We start from the raw sequence: 16,880 nt of genomic DNA, 5'->3' as shown, positions 1-16,880 counted from the left end.
ATGAATGAATTGCTAAACATGTTCTAATATTTCCTTTATACCAACTCTCAAGTCTATTCCTTTCCTTCAAGGCACATAGACTTTAGAAGCTGACTGCCTGAATTTGCATTCCAGCTTGGGCATTTACTAATTGCATAACCTTGGGTAAATAATTAACCTTTCTATATCTCAGTTTCTTTGTCTATAAAATGGAGTTAATAATGATGCTTGCTTCATGAGATGCTCGTGCTTCTGTATAGGTGTTGACTCTGCACAAATTTATTCAATGAATGAGTGCCTCTCTATCCAAATTTTAAAAAATGAACCATCTTAATTTAGTACCGTGACCCGGGGATTACTGAACAAGGAGTTTTTACTACTTGGCCTTAAATGTTACCCTGATTTGGTATAATATTCTACGTGGCTTGCATTTTTTCCCTTTTTTAACAGAGTCAACAGAACCATCACAGCTGCAGTTATTTTTATTGCATACTTACAAGGTGTCCAGTACAGTTAGACATTATGTGGAAAATATGGAAGAAATGTATGCTGCAGTCCCTGTACTTAATGAGCTCAGCCTCTCAGTAGGGAGGCAGGAAACAAATCCTATATGCATGAAAAGTTAAATAGCAATACAAAAATGTCTGAAGGATACACAAGAAACTGTTAGTGGTAATTACTTAGGTGAGGAAAGGAGGAGTTTACTGTTGATACGCTTTGTCGTACATTGTTATTACTGTTTCTGTACTGTTTGTTATTATTGATATTTAATGAAATTCATGTAAAAATCATCAAATTTAGTACTAAAATATGGCATATAAAATATAGTTTATAGTTAAATTCCATTTTTAGCACAGAGTATAAGTACATTTCCAAGGAGGGAGTGAGCTTCATTCGCTATTTATATGGAAAACATTTGCAAAGCACTTCTCCAATACCATGAACGGGGCTGAAATAATTTGGACTCATCTTAACAGCACACACAAACATCGTTGCCCATAATTCTTTTTATATTGCTAGAACACGTCTGATAAATACTATATGACATTAAACTGTTTGATTTCTTTACATTTTCCTGAGATATATATGCATTTTAGGTTGACCAAGTTGAATTTAGCATGTTTAAACTACACACGCACATGCCCAAATTCCACTGCTAAGAGAGTAAGATATTAATAAACTTATTTATAATAGGAAGTAATATATTTAGACTAGATGTGACATCAGTTTGTGAATTTAGAAAGAAAAACCTACTTTGAAATCAGATTTAAAGATTCATTGCTTTAAAGTTTTGTCTTAAAAAATGTATATAAGATTTTAATATTATACTGAAATAACTCAACTGAATTATATGAGAGATGTAATGAATACCTAGTATGACCCATACATTTGGTTCTACTCAAAAGGTATTTATTATTATCTAATATGTGCTCATCCAACAATAATGGAGCACTTCCTATGTGCCAAGTTCTGTGCTAAGTGCTTAGCACTTCACCGCTTAGTACTTCACATGCTGTGTTAGTTAAATGGGATATATTGTGACACTACAGGCGGAAATAAGTATACAAGGCATGGATGGACTCGGTGCCAGAAGTATGACTTCATTTTCTATGATAACATGATCTCTGCTTCTTAGTCCCCATTCCATAGAGATAGTGGAAATATAAACTCTTATGTTTAAGGTTCTGTATCCTGTAGAGTTTATGTCATGCTTTTAGAGTCTTAAACTGTACCAGTATTTTAGCTGAGAGACTCTGGTCTTCAGATATTAGATCATACAGATACCACTGAGATGCCCATTATCCTAGCCAGAGTGACTGTCAGGTATGGAGGCAAACAGCTGATTTTGTTTGGACACAAGAATCTTTGCTGAAGTTTGATTTTTCTGTGCCAAGGGTCTCACACACCCCACAGCCATTCCTCTCCAGGACTTGTTACCATTCCTCTCTAGGATGTGTTACCTCTTTGACAGTGCTGATAGGAAGCAGAACTCAGGGTACCTCAGGCATCTTTCTCTCTCCTCCTCCAGACATTGAGGTTTTTTCCCCCTAGGTTTGTGTGTGTATGGCCAAACTTCAGAGGAACCCAGGAATCTCATTTGTTCAGTACAATATAGTAGCCAGATGCTCAGGCCCCAGAATCAGATAAGGTTCAAGTTCAAATTCCCATCTCCACCATTTACTGGCTGTATGACTTGGGGCAAGTTATCTTACCTCTCTGAATCCTCATCTTTAAATTGTATTTTTAAAAAATGCCTCTCTCATAGGGATGTTGTAAGGATACGAGATAATGCACACACATGAAAGGCCTGTTAAAGGTGGTATTCAGGGAATGGTAGCTATTCCAAGAAATATAAAGTAACCTCACCTCAAAAGATTGGAGACCACAAAATAGACCATGTCTGATTTTACCAAAGACTTTGAAGGACTCTAACAAGCTGGAAGTACTATTGAAAATAAGTTAAAGGCCCTGATCCTTTTTTACACTACTTTAAATTAGTGCTTTTAAGATGGTACAAATTACTTGATCTTCTTACCTCAGTGTTTGATTTGCCTTCTGATTGATCCAGGCCCACGTGGTTGATGATAAAATTTTCAAGTTTGAAACTCCTCTGGCCTTTTTGTTTTTGATATGGACCATTTTTAAAGTCTTTATTGAATTTGTTATAATATTGCTTCTGTTTTATGTTTTGGTTTTTTGCCTGTGAGGCATGTGGGATCTTAGCTCCCCGACCAGGGATCGAACCCACACCCCCTGCATTGGAAGGCGAAGTCTTAACCACTGGACCACCAGGGAAGTCCCCAAAACTCCTCTGGTCTTTAAGAAGAATTCTAATAGATTGACCAGGTTGCTAGAAATTATCCTCCATTAACATGCTTGAAACAAAATATGTGCTTGTTAACAGGGTAATATGACTAGATTATGAATATCTGTAATAAAATCAATAAGAGGGGAATGGATATAATGTACATCTTTCTGGTATGTTTTTACAAAGGCTAGAAAGAGGCTATAAATATTAAATCATTAAAGAAAGATGTACTTGTGCCATTGTGTAAAAAGGCTAAGGGGTTAGAGATGGGGTGGAGGCAGGGGTGGCGCTTGCCTCTCTGAGTACTGAAAACAAAAAAACAGGCCAGGGATTATTTTCTTTTCTGAGAGTTATATGTAAGATTATGTTTCATCCCTTCTTTGAATGTACATGTTTCTTAATGCATATTCAAAGAAGCCATATGCTTAGAGGCATGTCAGTACGACATGTTAGCTCACCTGCACCTTCTAAATCTAAACCAAATCTCACTAAAGCAATATTCCCATATGAAGAGAATACCAGAGTGGTGAGGTCAGTTACTACTAAGTACCTTGTTGGCAGTTTATTTCAAAGATAGTAATCTTGTCATTAGAAACACTAATGTTAAGTATGTTAATGTGCTGATTGATGGCTTAAATGGTAAAAAAAAAAGTTGCTGTTAGTTGTTAAAGTCAATTTACTTTGACAAAGAACTGTTAAACATCGAGGTGAATTGAGATATAATCATATTTATTATTATTTCCCATTCTAACATATATCTTGAGTTTTGGCTGTTGAAAGTGAGAGAAGGGAGAGAAAGAAGAGTAAACTGCTGTTAATAAATGCATTGTTAGATGATGAGTCCTATCCTTTGTCATTCACATGCTTTCAGATGCTTTTACTAACCATTCAAAATATTAACACTTCTCTAATAGATTATTATGGGGAAAGGATGGCTAAGAGAAGAGGGATGGAATGAAGATGGGAAGAAATGATAAATATATTTTATAGATAATTAAAGCCTTTTGTTCTCCTTGGGGTGCTATTCTAAACAAAAATATGCTTATGAGAGACTTGAGCATTAGGTCACCCAGATACATGCTTTCTAAAGTACCCTCTGTACAACTTTTATTACCTCCGCCCATTTATAAGTATTTGTTCCCTATCATTCCTATAAGTTCATAAGGGCTGAGGTGGTGTCTTTTCTTACTCATTGTAACATTCCCAGATCCTACAATAGAGCCTGGAATATAGGTGGTGGTCACAAATGAAAGTGAACTTTAGATAAACTAAGAAAGCTCAGAGGTTAATCACGAAGCAGTTCCTTAATAACTGTATATAAGTTCTCTGGAATTTGGAGTTTATAACCAATCCCAGATCAAGCTAGTTCACTAACATAGCATTATGGAAGTCCCTCTCCTGTATCCTTTAAAGTAAAAATGACTAATTTAATGAAAATGATAACAATAATGGTGAAGCACATTACATGCATTATCTCATTTGATGCTCACAACAATCCTGGAAGGAAAGTAATATTACCTCAATTTGACAGATGAGAAAATTGAGATTTAGAGACGGTAAGTTCTTATAATTAGATTGTAGGACAGCAGAGACTGAGCACTGAATCAGCACATCAACCTGATTCGCTTTTCTTCATATGACAGCTTAACCTGGGTTTGAAGACCACTGTCCCAGCTTTCTTACCCCTCAAGGATTTTTTCTCTCTCTTGTGTATTTTTTAGCAGAGGGAATTATGGAATAGTACACGTAGGATTTGTGCATTTCACTGTATGTAAATTTTAACTCAAAAGAAAAAAACTATAAACAAATATTGAATTCTAGTTAATGATCTACATGTTGGAGTATTTGGGGAAAGTGTACTGATATCTGCAACTTTAAAGTACATAACAATGGGCTTCCCTCGTGGCACAGTGGTTGAGAATCTGCCTGCCAATGCAGGGGACATGGGTTCGAGCCCTGGTCTGGGAAGATCCCACATGCCGCGGAGCAACTGGGCCCGTGAGCCACAACTACTGGGTCTGCGCGTCTGGAGCCTGTGCTCCACAACAAGAGAGGCCGCGACAGTGAGAGGCCCGCGCACCGCGATGAAGGGTGGCCCCTGCTCGCCACAACCAGAGAAAGCCCTTGCACAGAAACGAAGACCCAACACAGCCAAAAATAAATAAATAAATAAATAAATTTATAAAAAAAAAAACGTAACAATAAGATGGAATGATGGATGGATAGAAGGATAGGTTGGTGGACAGATATAAGTTAAAGTAAGTATGGTAAAATGTTAATTGTAGAACCTAGGTGATGGCTGTGTTGGTATTCACTAGAAAATTAAACTTTTCTTTATGTTTGATAATTTCTGTTAAAACATCGAAGAAAAATGCTTCTAACATAGAACTTAAAAACAAAATAAAATTCTCCAAAGCCATTTCACAACTGAAAACCATAAGCAGTGGTTAAATACATGAGCTCAAGAGTCAGCCAGACCTGAATTCAATTCTTGGTCTGTCACTTTCAAGCTGAATGACTGAGGAAGTGAGTTGATTTCCTTGAACCTCCACTTCCTTATTTATAAAATAATGATAATGAGATCAAGGATCTAATTAAATAAATCACTTAGTACTGGCCTGGTATTCTATTATTCTATTAAATGTATATCTAACTATAAAGTAAAAATAAGTATTTATGTCTACCTGCAAAATGTATAAGTAGTGAAGGGAGGATACAGGGAACTGGGGGTAAACCTAGAATAAATAGATCTATCAATAGTAGACATAGATAGTAATATCCAATAAAAGAGGGTTCAACTGAATGTTTTAAGAAGATTTATTACCAACACTTGACCCACCATATCTTGGAGACCCTACTAGTTATCCATGAGATGGTAATAAGGAAAAATGAAGTTAATATTAAACTGAGGTAGGACATTTGGTGACCAGAACTTAATGAGCACAGGAGATGAGCTACAAGTGGAGAAATTTAAAAAAATAAAAGACTAGCTCTCTTATGTAGTTGAGCCTGGCTCCCTTTTATTCCTCTGAGTCTTGCGAGGTGGTTTGAGTGCATTCTCTGATAGGTAAAAAAGTGAAAGAAGTTCCTATTACACTGCTACATTTCCCCAAATGACTGTCTTTGTGTGGGATGACTGGGAATGAATCTTTTGGGGATTTTAGAGGGAAGAAATGTCTTCCTGTCTTCCGCACCTGAGTTCAGGAACAAGTGAGAGAGATGGAGAGCTAAGTGTCTATTAAGGACAAACACTGAAAGACAAGCCATGGCTTAAATATGCAGTCATAATGGAATTCTTAATATTTTACTCTTGAGGAAGATAAACTTACTGACCCATGCACTAGCACAGAGGGACAGTTGAGGGTATTCACAATGTGTACCAATACTCACCTTCACAGGAAACCACCAAGCATGCTCAGTTCCTTATCTTTAACTCACCAATCAGGGGAGTTGCTGCACATCTTCTGGGCTGAGTTAGTAAGGGAGTGAAGAGTTTGCTTTCTATATGTTTCCCTCCTGCCACCTATGGACCCACGAGGCGTTGGGAATAAGGGTTACTTTCCAGCTCTTTCTGATGGGTCTTGACTTAATTGTGGACTCCTCCACTCCAGATCAGTGGCAGGGTTCAAGTCACAGGGTCTACCCCAGGCATGGAGTCGGTGCCTCTTAAATAGTTTATTCTTAAAACCACCCTGAGAGGTATGTAAGATATTTATTATTTTTTCCATTTCACAAATGAGTTATTGGAAGGTGAAAGAGATTGAATGATGTTTTGAGTGGCAGGGTTGGAACAGAATCCTGGGTAATATTTTTATGCAAATTCATGAATTATGTCATTCCTTCAGTGTCCCACTGTCTCACTCACTCATTCACCACAGATTTTCACTTTTTAAAAAAAAATAAATTTATTTATTTATTTGTTTATTTATTTTGACTGCATTGGGTCTTCGTTGCTGCACATGGGCTTTCTCTAGTTGTGGTGAGTGGGGGCTGCTCTTCGTTGCGGTTTGCAGGCTTCTCATTGGGGTGGCTTCTGTTGTTGTGGAGCATGGGCTCTAGTTGCATGGGCTTCAGTAGTTGTGGTGCGTGGGCTTAGCTGCTCCGTGGCATGTGGGATCTTCCTGGACCAGGACTCGAACCTGTGTCCCCTGCATTGGCAGGCAGATTCTTAACCACTGCGCCACCAGGGAAGTCCCTTCACTTGTTCATTTAGGTATTAATCACTTTTTATGTATCTGGCATGGTATTATATACTAGATTTATTTTTGTATTTATTCCAATGCAGAAATCTGTTGTATTAGTGTTTGTACCTTGAATATAGGTTATCCGTTTCCAATGCTTACTGAGTTATATTGTGTTTGGATTTCACAGACACTGATTTCACACTGGAAACTGAGATTTGACACTGTGGTGATTTTTCATGGCAATGCTTCTTAGGAATGGAAACATGAAAATATAAAATTAACAAATTATATTTTAGAAAAATTAGACGCTACAGAAAAGAATCACACCTTCCTATCATTTCTCTACCATGACCACTGTTATTTTTTTTATTTAGTTCTTTCTGAAAACTAATACTGGTTAGGTCTCTCCTATGTACCAGGCCCTGTGTGAGGCCCTTTCATATTTTATTTGATTCATTGTTGTAATCCTTTTAATAATCTCCATGCTGAACAAAAATTTATTTCATTCTAAAAATTAATTGTATATTTCAAGTAGAAGGAAGGAAATTTATACTGATAGTTTTCCATGGAGGTAGCTGTTAAGTGACAACTTCTCTCTAGTGGAAACACAGCCGCATTTCCTGAAAAAGGGACCTTCTACTATTTTAACCTTACTTCCTATTAATTCTTCAATCCATGACAGCCTAGCCTTTTCCAACATTAGTCTACTAAAGCTACTCTTGGAAATGTCCCCAAGAACCCTAGAAGCACCAAATCCCCTAGGCAATTTCCTGTGTTTATTTTAGTTGACTGCTGGTCTGTGGAAATTGAAACCCTTAATCCTTCCTTTCTTGAAATGTCTTCCCTTGTTTAGATGAAAGGAATTACTCCTACTTATTCTACCTCTCTGGCTGCGTTTTATCAGAATTTTTTTGTGGTTTGCTTTCTCTCCACCTTTGCTCCTAAATATTACTCTTTCCCAAGATTGTTATTAGGCCACTTTGCATCTAATATACTCTCTGGGCTAGCTCATCTATATATCTACCTTAATCTGCAACTTAAATGCTAAGGACTCCAAGTCTAGACCCTTCTTCAAAGATTTATATATTCATGAGGGTTATAAAAATATTTGTTCATTGTAAAAATCTGGAAAATACAGAAATAGAGAAAGGAGAAAAATTAGAAAACTCCCATCAATCAGAGATAACCACTGTTACTTTTTGGTGTTTTATTTTTAAAATTATTTGTCATTATGTTTTTACATAGTTTTAAATCATACTGTTTACATATTGTTTTAATCAGTATAAAGCTGGCTAGCTTGCGTTTGCCTTGAAGTTCTGGTACAGGGTTACATTCATGAACATAATCCAACTCTAAAATTAGTTATTTGTAGGTTTTCTTCAAGGAGTGTCACAAGAGTGTTACAGTCCAATCCACAGCACAACTTCTGAAATTCCTCTTTAGAGCTCTTCTCAGTGCCCTCCACTGCTCTCCCTTCCCTTCTTCCTCTTTGGAACCAAGCAGCTCACAAATGGTCCTTTGTCCAAAGGCTCTCAAAACAGTATTCCCTCCTGAACTGCTTTTCTGTTTTTTGAGAAATAAGTAATTCTCTCACCATGCCACCCAAGTTTTGGAAATAAAAGCCTCCAACTTGAGATTGGTTCAAGATAGCGGAGTAGAAGGACGTATGCTCACTCCCTCTTGTGAGAGCACCGGAATCACAACTGCCTGCTGAGCAATCATTGACAGGGAGACACTAGAGCTCACCAAAAAAGATACTCCACATCCAAAGACAAAGGAGAAGCCGCAATGAGATGGTAGGAGGGGCGCAATCACAATAGAATCAAATCCCATAACCTAACCACTGGGTGGGTGACTCACAAACTGGAGAACAATTATACCACAGAAGGCCACCCACTGGAATGAAGGTTCTGAGCCGCCCATCAGGCTTCCCAACCTGGGTGTCTGGCAATGGGAGGAGGAATTCCCAGAGAATCAGAATTTGAAGGCTAGCGGGATTTGATTGCAGGACTTCAACAGGACTGGGGGAAACAGAGACTCCATTTGTGGAGAGCACACACAAAGTACTGTGTGCATCGGTACCAGGGGAAGGAGCAGTGACCCCATAGGAGACTGAACCAGACCTAGCTGCTAGTGTTAGAGGGTATCCTGCAGAGGTGGGGGCTGGCTGTGGCTCACCGTGGGGACAAGTACAGTGGCAGTAGAAGTTCTGGGAAGTACTCCTTGGCTTGAGCCCTCCCGGAGTCCATCATTAGCCCCACCAAAGAGCCAGGTAGGCTCCAGTGCTGAGTTGTCTCAAGCCAAACAACCAACAGGGAGGGAACCCAGCCCCACTCATCAGCAGACAAGGGGATTAAAGTTTTACTGAGCTCTGCTCACCAGAGCAACACCTAGCTCTACCCACCACCAGTCCCTCCCATCAAGAAGCTTCCACAAGCCTTTAGATAGCCTCATGCACTAGAGGGAGGACGGCAAAAGCAAGAAGAACTACAATTCTGCAGCCTGTGGAACAAAAACCACATTCACAGAAAGACAGACAAAATGAAAAGGCAGAGGACTATGTACCAGATGAAAGAACAAGATAAAACCCCAGAAAAACAATTAAACGAAGTGGAGATAGGCAACCTTCCAGAAAAGCAATTCATAATAATGATAGTGAAGAGGATCCAGGACCTTGGGAAATTAATGGAGGCAAAGATTGAGAAGATGCAAGAAATGTTTAACAAAGACCTAGAAGAATTAAAGAACAAGCATTTAGAAGAATTAAAGAACAAACAAACAGAGATGAACAATATGATAACTGAAATCAAAAATACACTAGAAGGAATCAATAGCAGAATAACTGAGGTAGAAGAATGGATAAGTGACCTGGAAGACAGAGTGGTAGAATTCACTGCCACAGAACAGAATAAAGAAAAAAGAATGAAAAGAAATGAAGACAGCTTAAGAGACTTCTGGGACAACATTAAACACAACAACATTCACATTATAGGGGTCCCAGAAGGAGAAGAAAGAGACAAAGGACCCTAGAAAATATTTGAAGAGATACAGTCGAAAACTTCCCTAACATGGGAAAGGAAATAACCACCCAAGTCCAGGAAGCACAGAGAGTCCCAGCCAGGATAAACCCAAGGAGAAACATAGCAGAGACACATAGTAATCAAAGTGGCAAAAATTAAAGACAAAGAAAAATTATGAAAAGCAACAAGGGAAAAACGACAAATAACATACAAGGAAACTCTCATAAAATTAACAGCTGATTTCTCAGCAGAAACTCTACAAGCCAGAAGGGAGTGGCACGATATATTTAAAATGATGAAAGGGAAGAACCTACAACTAAGATTACTCTACCCAGCAAGGATCTCATTCAGATGTGATGGAGAAATCAAAAGCTTTACAGCCAAGCAAAAGCTAAGAGAATTCAGCACCACCAAACCACCTTTACAGCAAATGCTAAAGGAACTTCTCTAGGCAGGAAACACAAGAAAAGAAAAGGACCTACAAAATCAAATCCAAAACAATTAAGAAAATGGTAATAGGATCATAAATATGGATAATCACCTTGAATGTGAATGGATTAAATGCTCCAACCAAAAGACACAGGCTCACTGAATGGATACAAAAACAAGACCCATACATAAGCTGTCTACAAGAGACTCACTTCAGACCTAGGGGCACATACAGACTGAAAGTGAAGGAATAGAAAAAGGTATTCCATGCAAATGGAAATCAAAAGAAAGCTGGAGTAGCAATTCTCATATCAGACAAAATAGACTTTAAAATAAAGACTCATACAAGAGACAAAAAAGGACACTACATAGTGATCAAGGGATCAATCCAAGAAGAAGATATAACAATTGTAAATATTTATGCACCCAACATAGGAGCACCTCAACACATAAGGCAAATACTAACAGCCATAAAAGGGGAAATCGACAGTAACACAATCATAGTAGGGTACTTTAACACCCCACTTTCACCTATGGAGAGATCATCCAAAATGAAAATAAATAAGGAAACACAAGCTTTAAATGACACATTAGACCAGATGTACTTAATTGATATTTATAGGACATTCCATCTGACAGCAGCAAAATGCACTTTCTTCTCAAGTGCACACAGAATATTCGCTAGGATAGATCACATCTTGGGTCACAAGTCGAGCCTTGGTAAATTTAAGAAGATTGAAAAACATATCAAGCATTTTTTTCTGAGAACAATGCTATGAGATTAGAAATAAATTATAGGGAAAAAAATGTAAAAAAACCCAAACACATGGAGGCTAAACAATACGTTACTAAATAACCAAGAGATCACTGAAGAAATCAAAGAGGAAATCTAAAAATACCTAGAGACAAATGACAGAGAAAACATGGCAATCCAAAACCTATGGGATGCAGCAAAAGCAGTTCTAAGAGGGAAGTATATAGCAACACAATCCTACCTCAAGAAACAAAAAAAATCTCGAAAAACAATCTAACCTTACACCTAAGGGAACTAGAGAAAGAAGAAAAAAAACCCCCAAAGTTAGGAGAAGGAAAGAACTCATAAAAATCAGAGCAAAAATAAATGAAATAGAAACAAAGAAAACAATAGCAAAGATCAATAAAACTAAAAGTTGGTACTTTGAGAAGATAAACAAAATTGATAACCATTAGCCAGACTCATCAAGAAAAAGAGGGAGAGGACTCAAATGCGTAAAATTAGAAATGAAAAAGGAGAAGTTACAATGGACACCACAGAAATACAAAGCATCCTAAGAGACTGCTACAACCAACTCTATGCCAATAAAATGGGCAACCAGGAAGAAATGGACAAATTCTTAGAAAGGTATAACCTTCCAAGACTGAACCAGGAAGAAATAAAAAATATGAACAGACCAATCACAAGTAATGAAATTGAAACTGTGATTAAAAATCTTCCAACAAAGAAAAGTCCAGGACCACAAGGCTTCACAGGTGAATTCTATCAAACATTTAGAGAAGAGCTAACACCCATCCTTCTCAAACTCTTCCAAAGAATTGCAGAGGAAGGAACACTCCAAACACATTCTACGAGGCCACCATCACCCTGATACCAAAACCAGACAAAGATACTACAAAAAAAGAAAATTAAAGACCAATATCACTGATGAATATAGATGCAAAAATCCTCAATAAAATACTAGCAAACAGAATCTAACAACACGTTAAAAGGGTCATACACCATGATCAAATGGGATTTATCCCAGGGATGCAGGGATTCTTCAATATACGCAAATCAATCAATGTGATACACCATATTAACAAATTGAAGAATAAAAACCATGTGATCATCTCAATAGATGCAGCAAAAGCTTTGGACAAAATTCAACACCATTTATGATAAAAAGTTCCCATAACGTGGGCATAGGGAGAACCTACCTCAACATAATAAAGGTCATATACGACAAATCCACAGCAAACATCATTCTCAATGGTGAAAAACTGAAAGTATTTCCTCTAAGATCAGGAACAAGAGAAGGATGTCCACTCTCGCCACTATTATTCAACATAGTTTTGGAAGTCCTAGCCACGGCAATCAGAGAAGAAAAAGAAATAAAAGGAATACAAATTGGAAAAGAAGAAGTAAAACTGTCACTGTTTGCAGATGACATGATACTATATATAGAAAATCCTAAAGATGCCACCAGAAAACTACTAGAGCTAATGAATGAATTTGGTAAAGTTGCAGGATACAAAATTAATGCATAGAAACCTATTGCACTCCTATACACTAACAAAGAAAGATGAGAAAGAGAAATTAAGGAAACAATCCCATTCACCATTGCAAAAAAAAGAATAAAATATCTAGGAATAAACCTACCTAAGGAGGTAAAAGACCTGTACTCAGAAAAGTATAAGACACTGATGAAAGAAATCAAAGATGACACAAACAGATGGAGAGATATACCATGTTCTTGGATTGGAAGAATCAATATTGTGAAAATGACTATACTATCCAAAGCAATCTACAGATTCAATGCAATCCATATCAAATAACCAATGGCATTTTTTACAGAACTAGAACAAAAACTCTTAAAATTTGTATGGAGACACAAAAGACTCCGAATAACCAAAGCAATCTTGAGGGAAAAAAAAAAAAACAGAGCTGGAGGAATCAGACTCCCTGACTTCAGACTATACTACAAAGCTACAGTAATCAAGACAATATGGTACTGGCACAAAAACAGAAATATAGATCAATGGAATAGGATAGAAAGCCCAGAGATAAACCCACGCACCTATGGTTAACTAATCTATGACAAAGGAGGCAAGGATATACAATGGAGAAAAGACACCCTCTTCAATAAGTGGTGCTGGGAAAACTGGACAGCTACATGTAAAAGAATGAAATTAGAACACTCCCTAATACCATACACAAAAATAAACTCAAAATGGATTAAAGACCTAAATGTGAGGCCAGGCACTATAATACTCTTAGAGGAAAACATAGGCAGAACACTCTATGACATAAATCACAGCAAGATCCTTTTTGACCCACCTCCTAGAGAAATGGAAATAAAAACAAAAATAAACTAATGGGACCTAATGAAACGTAAAAGCTTTTGCACAGCAAAGGAAAACATGAACAAGACGAAAATACAACCCTCAGAATGGGAGAAAATGTTTGCAAATGAAGCAACTGACAAAGGATTAATCTCAAAAACATACAAGCAGCTCATGCAGCTCAATATCAAAAAAACAAACAACCCAATCCAAAAATGGGCAGAAGACCTAAATAGACATTTCCCCAAAGAAGATATACAGATTGCCAACAAACACATGACAGAGTGCTCAACATCATTAATCATTAGAGAAATGCAAATCAAAACTACAATGAGATATCATCTCACGCCGGTCAGAATGGCCATCATCAAAAAATCTACAAACAATAAATGCTGGAGAGGGTGTGGAGAAAAGGGAACCCTCTTGTACTGTTGGTGGGAATGTAAATTGATACAGCCACTATGGAGAACAGTATAGAGGTTCATTAAAGAACTAAAAATAGAATTACCCTATATGCAGCAGTCCCACTCCTGGGCATATACCCAGAGAGAACCATAATTCAAAAAGACACATGCACCCCAATGTTTATTGCAGCACCATTTACAATAGCCAGGTTATGGAAGCAACCTAAATGCCCATCGACAGATGAATGGATAAAGAAGATGTGGTACATATATACAATGGAATGTTACTCAGCCATAACAAGGAACGAGATTGGGTCATTTGTAGAGATGTTGATGGACCTAGAAAATGTCATACAGAGTGAAGTAAGTCAGAAGGAGAAAAACAAATACGTTAACGCATATATGTGGAATCTAGAAAAATGGTACAGATGAGCCAGTTTGCAGGGCAGAAATAGAGACACAGATGTAGAGAACAAACATATGGACACCAAGGGGGAAAGTGGGGGCAGGTGGTTGTGGTGGGATGAATGGGGAGATTGGGATTGGCATATATACTTATAAAAAAAAATCATTATGGCAGGCTGGTAAAGGCTAACCAAATAGCCTCCTCAGGGGAAAATCTACAGCCTTTATTGGGTAAAAACAGTCAATTGAAACACCTGCCCTGACAGCGAGATTAATTTTGCTTTTCCAAAAGTGTGTTGTGAGCAACCATACTTCCAGGAGATGCTTCCCAAAGGAAGAGCCCTGGGGAAAACTAAGTATGGGAAACGCTGTATGTTAAATGTATCTGATGATCATTCTCAACACATATTAGCATAGTAAACGTTTGTAGTAAAGAAATGTTTGAAAAAATGGTAATAATGTAACATGTAAAATATGTCAAACATGAAGAATATTTATGATAATGTAAACACAAATAATATAATAAATTGTATATTGTGAAAAAAAACCCTCCAACTTGTTACAATACTGTCATCCTTCTTTCTTTTACTATTATATCATAGTTTAATACATCTTTATAAACATAATTTTTGGAGCAATTTTTCTAAATTACAAAGTTGTTCATGTAACTTCTCAGCTTAAAATCTCTCATTTCCACTCCATCCCCACCTCTCATAGCCTCAATGGTAAATTTCAAACTTTCAGCATAGAGTATAAAGCCCTTCTCAACATAATACAAAATTATGCGTAGTGCTTAGCACATAGTTGCATAGTACAGGTTACCTTTCCCCTTCATGACCTGGCCCCTGTCCATTACTCTGGTATTATTTTCTGTCACTCCCACCTGAACTCTGTATTCCAGTAATTCTGAACTACTTTGGATTTCTGAGAAACTGCTATGTTTCTCTTGCCTCCAATAGTTCTGGAATACTTTTCAGATGCCTTTCCCTTTTCTTGAATCCTGTCACCCGTCCCACCCCATGAACATATTCCATTAGGATTCAGGAGAAATACTAGCATCCCCAGAAAGCCTTCCCCTATTGCTGGTTGCTTGCCATATTTATAGTGGAACACTATGCAATTATTAAAAGTTATGATTGTTAAGTATTATAATAACATGAGAATTGCTTATACTATAATGCTAAATAACTACAACAAAAGCTGTATACAGAATTGTATCAATAATATCCTAACTGTATAAAGAAGACCAGCCAAAATACATCAGAATGTTACAGGAGATTATGTCTGGATAGTTCAATAATTTTGAGTAATTTTGATATTAAGTAATTTTATTTTTCTTTATAATTTTTTACCCATTTCCAAAATTTAGACAATCATCATGTTTTACTTTTTTAATAGGGAAAATATATTTTAAAAAGCCTTATATCCCTCACCCAGCAGAATATTTAAGGACCATATCTTACTCATCTTTGTACCTCTAGCAGCAACTCACTCAGGTCCTGGCAGAGAGTAGGAACAGAAAATCAAAAAGGAAGAGAAACTTATTTACTTTTGAGATTTGCTTAAGTAAGGTTTGCTATGAATTTATGGTTCACATAAAAATTGGGGGTAATAAAATTAATCTTATGTGACTTCATCTGTCTGTTATTAAACTGAATTGGATGCTGAGACAAGAAATTAATAAGAGGCTGATTTCATGTTGAAGAGACAAAGAAAGCAGTGAATCTTTGTTCCAAATGCAGGATGAATATTTTAAGGGCAGTCATGCTGTGTGAGATAAGATGAATTGGTTTCATTGATAAGAGTATTGGTCTGGTCATTAATGATGGTGTTGGCTGAAAAGGAGATGACTGTCAAATTAGAGAATCATGACAGGAAAGTAGAACTCACTTTTAAAAATGTAATCTTGTTGCTTTCATTGCTTATAGGAGAAGGCATGATTGATCATGCGGATTTAATTTTAAATCACATCTAAAGTGCTTTCATTGACAGCCATTTCACACTATTAAAGCCCCATGGCATTTGTTGCACTTTGATTCCATGTCAAATTCTAAAAAAGCCATGTCCTCTTTATTATTTTCATTTAAGAATTTGTTAGAAAAGTACTAAGTATGGGAAACGCTATGTGTTAAATGTATCTTATGATCATTCACAACACATATTAGTATAGCAAAAGTTTGTAGTAAAGAAATGTTTAAAAAATGATAATATAACATGTAAAATATGTCAAACGTGAAGAATATTCATGACAATGTGAACACAAATAATATAATAAATTGTATATTGTGAAAAAAAAAGCCTCCAACTTGTTACACTACTGTCTTGCTTCTTTCTTTTACTATTATATCATAGTTTAATACATCTTCATAAACATAATTTTTGGAGCAATTTTTCTAAATTACCAAGTTATTCATGTAACTTATCCTCAGTGTGAAATATTCAGAAGTCTATAGAGTAATGTAGGAAGGTCTTTCCTTACTGCTTTCTCTACCTGACCCCCTTTCCCAAATACCTCTTTCTTCTAAGAGGTAGCCATTGTTAAGTTTGGTGTGTATCCTTCCAAATCGTTCCC

At 36.9% G+C, this 16,880-nt stretch overlaps 1 long non-coding RNA gene across 1 annotated transcript in view; it reads left to right on the top strand.

Annotated features, from left to right (window-relative positions):
* The first annotated feature begins 243 nt into the window (after positions 1-243).
* LOC309620857 overlaps positions 244-16,880 on the top strand; it is a 1,080,383-nt gene continuing 1,063,746 nt past the window's right edge. The window contains exon 1 of the long non-coding RNA XR_014239705.1: positions 244-16,540. This is a non-coding gene — a long non-coding RNA (uncharacterized lncRNA). The remainder of the gene's footprint in view (positions 16,541-16,880) is intronic.

The sequence above is a fragment of the Balaenoptera borealis genome (genome assembly GCF_965194805.1).
Source record: "Balaenoptera borealis genome assembly, chromosome: X".
Taxonomy (NCBI): domain Eukaryota; kingdom Metazoa; phylum Chordata; class Mammalia; order Artiodactyla; family Balaenopteridae; genus Balaenoptera; species Balaenoptera borealis.
The sequence above is the reverse complement of the archived record's forward strand: the minus strand, read 5'-3'. Positions and strand labels throughout refer to the sequence as shown.